General features: G+C 52.2%; 1 long non-coding RNA gene across 1 annotated transcript in view; it reads left to right on the top strand.

Annotated features, from left to right (window-relative positions):
* Positions 1-13459, top strand: part of LOC140407887 (uncharacterized) — a 63531-nt gene extending 50072 nt beyond the window's left edge. Inside the window, exon 3 of the long non-coding RNA XR_011939861.1 lies at positions 13074-13459. This is a non-coding gene — a long non-coding RNA (uncharacterized lncRNA). The remainder of the gene's footprint in view (positions 1-13073) is intronic.
* Positions 13460-13916: the final 457 nt, after the last annotated feature.

Genomic DNA, 13916 nt, shown 5'->3' with positions numbered 1-13916 from the left:
AACTTTAAATCTTCCCCCAGACATTGCAGAACCTTGTTTATTACCCCCAAATTCTCCCATATGTATGGTCTCGAATATAGGATCCACTGTTTCTATCGACATTGTACCATTTTCCAAAGAACATTCCGTTTCACTTTTCTTCTCAGGTACCTCATATGTAACTTTGTTTAATGTACATGCCTTCATGGTCTCTGGGTCTGATTTTGCTGGGACTGGCATGGTCACAGTCTCTCTTTTACTGTTCTCAATTGCCCACATTATACTCCCCATACATAACTGCTTAATCACGGGGGTTAGTGTGGTACAATGGATAATCGGGTCGACCTTATCTGCATCTTCACCATTAGTGGAAAGCACACTTGGTTCACTTGAAACTGCTGTGGGTTTTAAATTCGTTATCTGGCTACTCGATGTCGGTGTCCTCAGGATTCTTGCTCCAATGTTCTGCTCAATAATCAGTGGAGTGTGTATAGGTTCAATGCAATTAATGTTCCCCTCAAGGTTTGAAGAGTCATTACTGACTAACTGCTGGTCTCCGAAGTTGGGATTTTGCGGCATTGTGTTGAAGGGAGACATTTGTCCCTGCTGTAGATATGATTCAGGTTGTGTTATTTCCATTACCTGAGGATCAATGTCTTGTCCATTTTTTCGATCCGTACTAAAACACTGGCAATTCTCAGTCTGCTCCTTGCAAGTTAAACATTCAATTAATTTCGTTAGCAAATCCTCAGCATCCTTCTGTGGCCGTGCAGCATTATTAATCTCTGTTCGGCTACAATGATCCTGAAGGTCAGCGCATAAACCTTTTTTCTTCGGGCTTGGACGAGGCGATTCCTTTGGCTTGTCTTCAGTTGGGCTTGAACAGTCTTCAGCGCTGTGCCCTTCATTGTAGCATGAGAGACCGTCATGGTCATGCTGCTGTGTAGTGGAGCATGGTAGGCTGTTATAGCCTTCTTGCTGTTCACGTGAGCATGGCAGACTTGCATCGTCTGCCGCTGGTTGGTCAGGAGAGGTTGCTAGACCCTCATGGTCTTGTTCCTGCAAGGACTGCGCTCTGGAGTCTTGCGTTCCTTCCATCGTGGAGTCCGTCCACGAGCTCTCTGTGGAGGCTTGTGACACTGGAGTCACTTCTTGTTCGTGCAAGGACTGCGCTCTGGAGTCTTGCGTTGCTTCTATCGTGGAGGCTGTCCACGAGCTCTCTGTGGAGGCTTGTGACACTGGAGTCACTTCTTGTCCGTGCAAGGACTGCGCTCTGGAGTCTTGCATTTCTGCAATTGTGGAGTCTGTCCACGAGCTTGCTGTGGAAGCTTGTGACACTGGAGTCACTTCTGGTTCATGCGAGGACTGCACTCTGGAGTCTTGCATGTCTTCTTTCATAGAGTCGGGAACGTTGAGCGGGACGTGGACCACGCTCTGTGTGGCAGCAGGGCACTCTCTGTGTGCTTGCACCGCTCCCTGTCTGTTAATGTCAGGCTGCAGCATCATCCGGTACTGATAAGTTGGAACGTCATATCTGCTGGATTGAAGATCCTCAAATCCGAAAAATGAATCCGCATCTGCGTCGGATTCAATGTGGGGGCCGCCAATGTGCAACACGAAAGGTTCGTCCGAGTCATAGTCATATAGGACCACGGAGCTATCATTGGGCTCGCGAGGTCCGGAAACACTGTAAAAATCGTCATCGAAGTATTCAAGGTCGGAATCATCGGCTTGTGCGTAGGTATCTGCTTGTCGGAGGGTTCTTCGGAGGTCAAATTCAACTCCTGGGTCAATTTGCGGCACTGTGCTGTCATTCCAGGTGAGGGAAGGTTGTTTTACAGCTTTAACAGATTTTTGTTTTTTTGATTTGGGACGTTTCCCTTTTAAATTGGATTTGGGACATTTCCCTTTTAAATTGGTGCAGTCTGGGGCCTCTGACATCCTGACGCTCGGTATGTAGCACGTAGGAAGCGACTGCGCATGCTCAGATCGCTGTTCCTTTACCGATGGCCGTTTTCTTGACTGCGCATGCGCAGCATCTCGCGCATGCGCAAACGAAACTTCCGGTTCTGCGCACTTCTCGCGCAACTGTGCTAGCGTTATACCTTTAGCAAGATGGCCGCCGACCTCGACCCAGCCTTCTCTCAGGCCCGGGATTTCGGCCTCTGGGAATTCGGGCTCCGGGATCCCAGCCACGAGGTGAGTACTGCAGCTTTTCTTACCTTTATGTGCCCATTGGATTGCGTATTCTTCACAGTACTTGGAGAATTTGCCCAGGACTGCCTGGTAATCGTACCTTTGCTGCCTCCTGAAGAACCTGAACCTTCTGAATATTTCTCTTGCCCTTGCACCGGCGACGGTGAGGAGAAATTCAATTTTTTCCTTATCATCCAGGTCTTTGAGTTCAGCTGCCACCAGGAACAATTCGAAATTTTGCCGGAATCGCCGCCAGTTTTCGTGGAGGTCGCCGTGGCACTGGAGCGCCTGCGGAACCGGGAGCTCGTACATCATGCCTGGGCACTGCTGGTTGTCTGTGTACACTGAGGTATGCCGGCAGGTATCGATCCACTCCTGTACCATGTGGTGTTGGGTGCTCTGGTGCACAGATGAGCCAACACAGTTGTATGTGGTACAACTCTATTTTATTATAACTCTTATAATACAGTTCGTTCTGGATACTCTGCACGTGCTGTCTCCCTGAGTGTGTTTGGCAATAGATGTGTCCTGGTTCTCCTCTGCAGCTAATACTGACCACCGGGGGTCGTGTCTGTGCTTTTATATCTTTCTGTCATTGGTTGTGGTGTTGTGTGTTCTGATTTGTCTGTTGGTGTGTCTATCATGATGTGTGTGTTTGAATATCATGACAGAAACCTTTAAGCTATGAGGGTATCATGGGAATACCTCCCATGTCTCCCTTCCTCCATGACAACAGTGCGCTGATGTTATTCATCAGCATCCCCATGGACTTCCTGCACCTCCTCATCTTCATCTTCCGAGGAAGACTTCTCCTGCTCCAGCACTGGCAGGCCTCATCTCTCTGTGCAACCAGATTGTGAAATGAACAGTCATGCAGTCATGTTGGGAATCCTCTCTGGAGCATATTGCAGAGTCACCTAAGCCGTCTAGACATCTGAATCGCATCTTCCAACAGTCCTCTTGTCTGCTCTATAAGGCAGCATGTGATGGCGTGAGCAGTGTTGTACCATTCCTTGTCTGGAGTGTGAGGGCGACACACTGGAGTCATGAGCCAATGTTTAAGTGGATAGCCTTTATCCACCAGCAACCATCTCTGCAAACTTTCTGACCCCTCAAAGGTCCAAGGAAACTGGGAGCGACTAAGGATATAGGAGTCATGGCAACTCCCAGGAAAACCATGCATAAACGTGCAGGATGTGCTTTCGATGATCACACACCAACTGCTCGTTGACGGAATGGAAGCCCTTGTGGTTGATGAAAGGAAGGGCAGTTGCCAGGAATCCCATACAGCCACATGGATGTAGTCTACTGCTCCATGCAGTCTCGGGACCCAGAGATGGCTGCGAAGCTGTGAATCTCTGAGTCTGGCTATCCTTGTCCAGAGCAAAGTTCATATAATGGTGGGCCCTATTGTAAAGGTCATTGGGCACCTACTGAATGCAACGATGTGTTGTCGTCTGTGAAATTCTTCACAGGTCCCCAGTTTCTCTCTGGAAAGACCCAGAGTCAAGGAAATTGAGAGCTGTCATCACCTTCAGGGCCTCTGGCAGGGGGAAGCCTCCAGACCCAGCCTTCTGTTGATGCTTTTGCTCCCCCGGTGCCTTGTGCCACATACAGTGCCTCCTGTTGGAGCTGTGCACACAGATGCCTTTCCCTCCTTTGGCTCCTGCCTTGACTGAGGATTCATAGGAACGCTCCCTGGACCACTGGATCGACTTTCACTTCTTGGTTCCTCAACGAAAATAGATGTTGAAGACCAGAATGGGTAAAAGGTGTCATGTGTTGTGCACAAAGGTGTGAATGAGAGAGCTATGGGAAAAGTTGGGTAGCTGAGCTTTTGCACCTTAGATTGCATTGTTCCTCATGCTGCCTTACCCCTGGGATTCAAGCACACACAGAGAGATGAGCAGCATTCAACTCCACAGGTGTAACATCTGGCGCTCTGTGGGGGGTGAGAACTTGTGAATTACCTCATTGAACATGTGGCTCTGAACTCCACTCAATGACCATGATATTCCAGTCCCACCGACGGCAATGGTGTTTTCCATGGCACATCGGGCGCACCGCCAGTGAACCCGCTGCTTGGGGGCCGGAAATTCCTGGCCAGTGATTTGGCATAACAATGAGCATTCAGCTGCTCATGGAGAATGAATGGAATCTATTTGGGCACTGATGAATGACATTAATTGTCAACCCGTGACTCCCCTTCACTGATGAGATGGCAGAGTTGATGCAGTTGTGCTGCCTCCAACATAGCCTTCACTCTCCAAGGTTCCATTCTTGTCGTTCACGATGTAGCTTTTCAAAATTTAACATGAGCCTACTGAGTTGTGCTGATGGCTTTCAAAGGGCAAAATGAGAAATTTGGCCAGCTCTTGCTTCCTGAGCGATGGGCTGTGGGTACTGAGAGGCACCAACAGGTTGAGTATGCGTTGCTAGGAGGAGCCACAGAGACCAGTTGTGCAGTCTTCCCACACTTCAGCACACCTCTCCCAGTCAGAATCAGCCTTACTTTCGATTTATGAAGGATGCCGATTTACCTGAGTGTGATGAACGGTTACTGCCTTATCATCATGTAAGGTGATGTCCCCTTTAAGACCAGGCTTGGAACCCTGGGGACTCCGCCTCTGGCTCCGCCCATCTGGGAGCCATACATAAAGGCCTGCCTCATGGTCTGTATAGCAGTCAGCTCTCGTCCAAATCTGTAGCATAGTTATTAGCCTAATAAAGCCTTCTTTACAGTTTAATCTCTAAGCATCAAGGCAGCACGGTAGCCTTGTGGATAGCACAATTGCTTCACAGCTCCAGGGTCCCAGGTTTGATTCCGGCTTGGGTCACTGTCTGTGCGGAGTCTGCACATCCTCCCCGTGTGTGCGTGGGTTTCCTCCGGGTGCTCCGGTTTCCTCCCACAGTCCAAAGATGTGCAGGTTAGGTGGATTGGCCATGATAAATTGACCTTAGTGTCCAAAATTGCCCTTAGTGTTGGGTGGGGTTACTGGGTTATGGGGATAGGGTGGCGGTGTTGACCTTGGGTAGGGTGCTCTTTCCAAGAGCCGGTGCAAACTCGATGGGCCGAATGGCCTCCTTCTGCACTGTAAATTCTATGATTATTGAGGGTACCTCAATTTATTAGGCTAAACTAGATTCAGGATGGACGCAGGCCTAAAACCAGAGAAGCTCAATCTGGAAGCACGGACACCGGAGGCAAAGGAAATTTTTAAATACTGGCTGCGGTGCTTCGTGGCCTACCTGGACTCCTCAGAGACTCCCATCCTGGGGCCACGCAAGCTGCGCCTACTCCACGCCCGGGTGAGTCACAGAACCTCCGCCACGCTCGAAAAGGCGACGATTTATGAGGAAGCGATTGAGTTGCTCCGCAAGCGGTTTGTCAAACCCGTCAATGAGGTGCACGCCCGGCATCTGCTCTCTACCTGCCGGCAGCGCTCGGGGGAATCGCTCGACGAGTTTGTTGAGAAACTCACCGCGCTGGCCAGGGACTGTAACCATCAGGATGTGACAGGGGAAGTCCATATGAACCTGCACATCAGAGATTCTTTCGTGTCCGGCATCCGCTCGACCTACATCCGGCAGCGACTGCTCGAAAACGGGGCAAAAGACCTCCAGGAGACGCTAACGCTCGCCTCCTCGCTGGAGGTGGCCCGACACAACTTGGGTACGTACCCCGCGGACTCTGCCAGCCCCCCCGGACTTCCTCAGACTCGCCCGTATTACAGGCCTGCGCCACGCGGCGACCCGCTCACCATGCGGGCACACCTTGCTATTTCTGCGGGCAGGGCCAGCACCCACGCCCACGCTGCCCAGCCCGCTCCGCGATCTGCAGCGACTGCGGGAAGAAAGGGCACTTTGCGAGGGTCTGCCTGGCCAGACCCAGGGGCCAGAAAAACAAAGAACAGCCGGCCCGAAAATCGGGCTCCCAGGCCCGCAGGCCTCGCAATGCTGCTGCGCACCGACCCGACACGTCCTCTTCTGACGCGTCATCAGCCTCGTGCGAATCATGGGAGCGGCCATCTTCTCGACCCGACACGTGCGACCAACGGCAGCGGCCATTTTACGACTCCGACTACCCGCGACTGGGTGCGATCACCCTCGATCAAACTCGGCCAAAACACCTGCAGAACTCCATGATGCAGGTCCAGGTCAACGGGCACGACACTGCATGCCTCTTTGACTCCGGGAGCACGGAGAGCTTTATCCACCCTGAAACGGTAAGGTGCTGCTCCCTACGCACCCATCCCACATCCCAAACCATAGCCCTCGCATCTGGGTCCCACTCGGTACAAATCACGGGGTACTGTATTGCGGATCTCTCGATCCAGGGTGCCAAATACACCCGTTTCAAATTTTATATCCTCCCTCACCTCTGTGCCCCCCTGCTGCTCGGACTGGATTTCCAGTGCAGCCACCGAAGCCTGACACTGAAGTTCGGCGGACCCTTGCCCCCCCTTACGGTGTGCTGCCTTGCGACACTGAAAGTCGCACCCCCCTCGCTATTCGCTAACCTCACTCCTGACTGTAAGCCCGTCGCCACCAGGAGCCGGCGCTACAGTGCCCAAGATATGGCTTTTATCAAGTCAGAGGTCCAGCGTTTACTGGGAGAGGGGGTCATCGAGGCTAGCAACAGCCCTTGGAGAGCGCAAGTGGTGGTAGTCCGGTCCGGGGAGAAGAAACGGATGGTCGTGGATTATAGCCAGACCATAAACCGATTCACGCAGCTTGATGCGTACCCCCTTCCTCGCATCGCGGAAATGGTAAATCGGATCGCCCAATACCGAGTCTTTTCCACGGTCGATCTCAAATCTGCCTACCACCAGCTCCCCATCCGACCAAAAGACCGCCCCTATACTGCCTTCGAAGCAGCCGGCCGGCTCTTCCACTTCCTCAGGGTCCCCTTTGGTGTCACAAATGGGGTCTCCGTCTTTCAAAGGGCGATGGACCAAATGGTGGACCAGTACGGTTTGCGGGCTACATACCCGTACTTGGACAATGTCACCATCTGCGGCCATGATCAGCAGGACCATGACGCTAACCTCAAAAAGTTCCTCCAGACCGCCCGAGCCCTTAACCTGACCTATAACGAGGGCAAATGCGTTTTCCACACCACCCGGCTGGCCATCCTCGGTTATGTTGTGGAAGACGGGGTCCTAGGTCCCGACCCCGACCGCATGCGCCCCCTTAAGGAACTCCCTCTCCCCCGCAGCCTCAAGGCCCTCAAACGGTGCTTGGGGCTTTTCTCCTATTACGCCCAGTGGGTCCCCAAGTATGCGGACAAAGCCCGCCCACTCCTAAAGACCACCACTTTTCCCCTCTCGGCTGAGGCCCAATTGGCCTTCAACCGCATCAAGGCTGACATCATCAAGGCCGCCATGCACGCGGTGGATGAAACCATCCCTTTCCAGGTAGAGAGCGATGCATCAGACATCGCCCTGGCTGCTACCCTCAATCAAGGAGGCAGACTAGTAGCGTTCTTCTCCCGAACCCTCACCGCCTCCGAGATTCGACACTCTGCAGTCGAAAAGGAGGCACAAGCCATTGTGGAGGCTGTGCGGCGCTGGAGACACTACCTCGCCGGTAGGAGGTTTACCCTCGTCACCGACCAACGGTCGGTCGCCAATATGTTCGATAACACGCAACGGGGCAAAATAAAGAACGATAAAATTTTGAGGTGGAGGATCGAACTCTCCACCTACTCGTACGATATCAAGTATCGTCCAGGGGAGCTCAACGAGCCCCCAGATGCCCTGTCCCGCGGCACATGCGCCAACGCGCAGGAGGACCGCCTGCAAGCCATCCACAATGACCTCTGGCACCCGGGCATTACCCGGCTCGTCCATTTCATCAAGTCCCGCAACCTACCTTACTCAACCAAGGAGGTCAAGGCCATGGTCAGGGCCTGCCAGGTCTGTGCAGAGTGCAAACCGCACTTCTATCGGCCAGACAAGGTTCGGCTCGTGAAGGCCTCGGGCCCCTTTGAGCGACTGAGCGTGGACTTCAAGGGGCCCCTCCCGTCCACCAACCGTTATGCCTATTTCCCCACCGTGATCGATGAGTTCTCCCGTTTCCCATTCGCCATTCCCTGCACCGACATGACCTCAGCCACGGTGATTAAGGCACTGCACAGCATCTTCACCCTGTTCGGTTTCCCTGCTTATATCCACAGCGACCGGGGTACATCGGTCATGAGCGATGAACTGCGTCAGTATCTGCTCAGCAAAGGCATCGCCTTGAGCAGAACGACCAGCTATAACCCACGGGGAAACGGGCAGGTGGACAGGGAGAACGCGACCGTGTGGAAGGCTGTCCTTCTGGCCCTGCGGTCGAGAAATCTCCCAACCACCCGCTGGCAGGAGGTCCTACTCGATGCCCTACACTCCATTAGGTCACTCCTCTGCACGGCCATAAATGAGACCCCTCATGAGCGATTGTTTCGCTTCCCCAGGAAGTCTACCTCCGGGGTCTCGCTTCCACCTTGGCTGACGGCTCCGGGACCTGTTTTTCTCCGGAGGCACGCGAGGAGCCATAAAACGGACCCCCTTGTTGAAAAGGTCCGACTGCTCCACGCCAACCCCAGTTACGCCTACGTGGAGTACTCCGACGGCAGGCAAGATACGGTTTCCCTCCGGGATCTGGCGCCCGCTGGATCCTCCACCACAGGCGCCCCTTCCCACGCCGCTCCCCTGCAGGACCCGTCGCCCCCTACAACACACTCCCTTCCGGCCCTACCACCCGTTGGTGAGCTCCTACCGTGCGCCCCCCCTTGCACCCCCCCTTTACACACCCCGCCGGCGCCGGCTCCGCTACCCCCGGCCCTGCCTAGTTCCTCTGCCCCGGCTCCACTACCCCCAGCCCTGCCTAGTTCCTCTGCCCCGACCCGGACCGAAGCTCCGACTGCTGTGCTCCCGGATGTGCCCTCAACCGGGACGTCCGTGCCCGCCGCACCACTGCCCGAACTGAGGAGATCGAGGAGGACGATCCGGCCGCCGAGACGGATGGACCTATGATGGCACTTCACCCCCGCCGGCCTCCTTTTTAAACAGGGGGTGAATGTGATGAACGGTTACTGCCTTATCATCATGTAAGGTGATGTCCCCTTTAAGACCAGGCTTGGAACCCTGGGGACTCCGCCTCTGGCTCCGCCCATCTGGGAGCCATACATAAAGGCCTGCCTCATGGTCTGTATAGCAGTCAGCTCTCGTCCCAATCTGTAGCATAGTTATTAGCCTAATAAAGCCTTCTTTACAGTTTAATCTCTAAGCATCATTATTGAGGGTACCTCACTGAGTGTGACTCCTTGCCCTTCCCCCACCCCACTCCTTGCACAGTCCTCCTTCCAAATTTCCCCCCCCTTGTCTTTGTCTGTTCAACCCACCCCTTGTCCTCACCTCGCACGCCGCCCCCGGTTGAACTTCAAACCTTTGCTGTGGTGGCTATATGAGTCCTGCAGCACAGTTCTGTCCAGATAAGTACTTGTGTGTGGCACTGGGGGGAGGAGGCCCTTCCCCCACTCTCTGCCCCAGTGGGGAAGTTGTGACATGGTGGTATTGTCATTAGACTAGCAATCCAGAGACCCAGCATAATGCTCTGGGGACCTGGGTTTGAACACCACCATGGCAGATGGTAAAATCACAATCCAATTTTTTTTTTAAATCTGGAATTAATGAAGACCATAAAACCATTGTTGTAAAAACCCCCATCTGGTTCACTAATGCCCTTTAGAAAAGGAAATCTGCCTCAGGTCAGTTGGGAGAATTTCTCCCTCTGTGGGGCATCATAATCTGAGAAATATATTGCAATTTATTATGAATAAGCTGGTATGGCGATGGTTCTTCTCTCAGGGTCAGTGTTTCCTCAAATTTTATTGTGGAGTGATTTATTTAAGTATACATCCATTTTTAGTTTTCTCGAGTGATGCGCACACATGTAAAAGGGTCAACTTGAGTGCGGTCTGCATATGGATTCTTGGGTGACTGCACAGCCGCACAGTTTAGAGAGAACATTGATTCAGTCCCAATAGTCTTTGGATGCACACAAGTTAGTCTGACTTTGCAGCCTGTTCCTGCAAAGATGAAGCTTCTGCGAGGAGAGGATGGTATGTTTCTCTGTGCTGCCTCTATAAAGGGATGCAACCTCTGAGACAGACACTTAACAGCCACTCCACTGGCACTGGAAACAGGGGGCGTCATTCTCCGCCGGCGGGAGTCTCCGTTTTGCCGGCGCTGCGGGGTTTCCCGACGGCGTGGGGCTGCCCCACAATGGGAAACCCCATTGACCGGCCGGTGTTACGGAGACTCCCGCCGTCGGGTCGGGGCAGAAATGTGGCGGGGCGGGTAGGAGAATTTCGCCCAGGGTTCTGACTGCCAGTGATCAATTAGGGGAACGGACTTCATTGAATCTGAATATCCTTGACATTGTCAATCAAATGATCATTAGCCCTTTAGAACTGTCGCCCTATATACTTGCACATCTGCAGCCATTGACTTCCTTAACTTATACTTGTCCATTCTACATCTGCACTATTTGCATTCTCTCGCTGTATTTGTGTTTCTTTGCTATTTAGGGTAAGGAACTGAATGAAGGCTGATGTGAGTGAGTGGTCACCAGTGTTGCCAGAGGTAAAAAAGGCTGCAAGGTTTTGTGTTTCAGTAATCTTTTCAGCTGCATTCTGGTTTTAGCCATTGGAGGCAAAAAGCAGTTCTGCTAACTGTGGTCTGTTTGAGCAACATTCTATCTCAATCAGCCACACACATGGAGGAAGTGGTAACTGGTTCAAAGATTGAAAAATGCATGAAATAATAAGGGTATATGTTTTCATGAGGGCACAGAGATGCAAAGGGTTGGATATTCACGACTTTGGGAAGACACCCCAAACCATTAAAAATAGAAGGTGGGATCCGGATGTGTAAGTCCTGCCTCCATTTCCAACAAGTCCCTTTTTTGCCAGGGAAAGAGTTGAGCTAGGAGATGGGAGTGGGGGGAGGGGATCATGAATCTCACAGGCAGGATACTCAAACATAGTAGGGCCATTTGAACTTTGTACTGAGTTCAAGCAGACACAATTTTGGCAGTTACAAAAACCTTGGGAGCGATTCTCTGACCCCCGACCGGGTCGGAGAATCGCCGCGGGCTGGCGTGAATCCTGCCCCCGCCGTGTCCCGAATTCTCCGCCACTAGAGATTCGGCGGGGGGGGGGGAATCGCGGCGTGCTGGTCGGCGGGGGCGGGAAATGCGCCGCGCCGGTCAGTGGGCCCACCCCCGGCGATTCTCCGGCCCGCGATGGGCCGAAGTCCCGCCGCTGTCAACCCTCTCCCGCCAGCGTGGATTAAACCACCTTTTGAATGGGGGGACAAGGCGGCACGGGCAGGCTCCGGGGTCCTGGGGGGGGCGCGGGGCGATCTGGCCCCGGGGGGGTGCCCCTACGGTGGCCTGGCCCGCGATCGGGGCCCACCGATCTGCGGGCGGGCCTGTGCCGTGGGGGCACTCTTTTTCTTCCGCCTTCGCCATGGTCTTCACTATGGCAGAGGCAGAAGAGACCCCCTCCCCTGCGCATGCGCGGGGATGACGTCAGCAGCCGCTAACGCTCCCGCGCATGCGTCGCCTGGCGAAGACCTGGCGCCGGCTAGCGTCGCGCCAAAGGCCTTTCTCGCCAGCCGGCGGAGCGGAAACCACTCCGACGCGGGCCTAGCCCCTCAAGGTGAGGGCTTGGCCCCTAAAGGTGCAGAGACTTCCGCACCTTTGGGGCGGCCCGACGCCAGAGTGGTTCCCGCCACTCCATTACGCCAGAACCCCCGCCCCGCCGGGTAGGGGAGAATCGCGCCCCACATCTTATAATGTGAGAGTCTCAAGTTGATGGCCTATTCATAAAGACTCTTGAAGGATAGATAAAGCCTATTGAACAATCACAATTAGAAGTTTTTTGGAATTCCTCACCTGTTAAGCTATGAGCAAAACTGGCTACAGCTGTCATTGATTGTTTAAAAAAACTCTACTGGACGGATTTGATTAACAGGCCAACTGGTGTAACATCAGTTCCAGCAGTTTCAATAGAGATTTTTGTTGACACTTGTCTACGGCCTATTCATTACAAATTCTTGACTGAGTTCCTAAAACTAAAATTATCCCAGCAGGGTCTCTGACTTCACAGTTTGATTGACAGCTTAAAAGGCTATTAATAGGTTCGACCCCAGCCCCGGATCACTGTGTGGAGTTTGCACATTCTCCTCGTGTCTGCGTGGGTCTCACCCCCACAACCCAAAGATGTGCAGGGTAGGTGGATTGGCCACACTAAATTGCCCCTTAATTGTAAACAGGTGTTTCAAAAAAATAATTTTTTTATAAATGAAAGGCTATTAAAGTAATAGGGGTAAGAACAGATGTTTGTTTTTATAATAGATTATCTACTTGAAGATATTTAAAGATTTGATGCTTTAATGAATGGAAGGTTTTTTGCAGTGAGAGCTGTATTAGATGTTTAGAAGTTTATTTATTTCATCTCTACATAGCTCCTAATATGGTAGATACTGGGTGAGTTGGCATTGAATTGACATAGAAGGTATGAGGGGCCATTATGGGTTGGTGGGGGTGGAGGTAAGGATGAGGGGTGAGGGCTAGAGGGTCTAAAACAGTGGTTGGCAACCTGCTGCCTGGGGGCCCTATGCAGCCCATCCAGCCTCTCAGAGAGGCCCACAAGACATTTTGCTGACCGTTGCCCATGCGGAGAGTCACCCCATTCTGCTGATTTCCATCTCTAGTTTTTTTCCTGGTCTGACTGAGGTGAAATGCGCATAAAGCAAGGCCAAGTGAAGTGAGGTGCATGTCGATTGCACACAACATTGGCTGTGAGAGCTCTGTTTCCAAAGTGTAAATATTTGTTTTTACCATAGAATCCATAGAATGGCTACAGTGCAGAAGGAGGCCATTCGGCCCATCAAGTCTTCACCGGCCTTCTGAAAGAGTACTCTCCATCAGCTAACGTGCACATCTTTGGAAACTAAGGGGCAATTTTGAAATGGCCAATCCACCTAACCTGCACATCGTTGGACTGTGAGAGGAAACCGGGGCACCCAAAGGAAACCCACGCAGATACGAAGAGAATATGCAAATTCCACACTATCACCCAGTCATCCAAGGCCAGAATTTAACCCAGGTCCCTGGTGCTGTGAGGCAGCAGTGCTAACCACTGTGCCACTATGCCACCCCTATTTGAAGTTAATGAGAGTTGTATTCATACAGAAATGATCAAGCGTTTTCTATAATTCGTTATGAAATATTTGACGTGTATTAAATATATTTAATTTTATTTATGGAGTCATGGTTAGTGAACAGCCTGATTTCAATCTTGCAGCCCACTGAGATGAAGGAGGACCACTCATGTGGCTCACTCACTGGGCTAGGTTGCCCATCACTGGTCTAAAATCTACTAAAGCAGCAGGAATCAAGTTCCAAAGAACAGAGGTGGGCCTTCTAACCAGCCCATCTAGGCACCCGCTTGCCCCTGTGTACTGTTAGCATCTGCTTCTGGGCCCAGCAAGCCAAAATTCATTCTACACTGCCCCTATGATATCTCAAAGAGTGATGTTTGACTACTGTACTAGGAAACAGCATGGTTCTCGGTGACTCAGCTATCAGCTCTATTATTTATATCTTCAGAGTGATTACAAATGTCTGCTGTGGCTTGGGACTAACTGTGCACGAGTCGAAAATCAACGTTAACTATACAACACAAA

The sequence above is a fragment of the Scyliorhinus torazame genome, chromosome 2, assembly GCF_047496885.1.
Source record: "Scyliorhinus torazame isolate Kashiwa2021f chromosome 2, sScyTor2.1, whole genome shotgun sequence".
NCBI lineage: Eukaryota > Metazoa > Chordata > Chondrichthyes > Carcharhiniformes > Scyliorhinidae > Scyliorhinus > Scyliorhinus torazame.
Note: the sequence above shows the minus strand (reverse complement) of the source record. Positions and strands in the feature narration are given on the sequence as shown.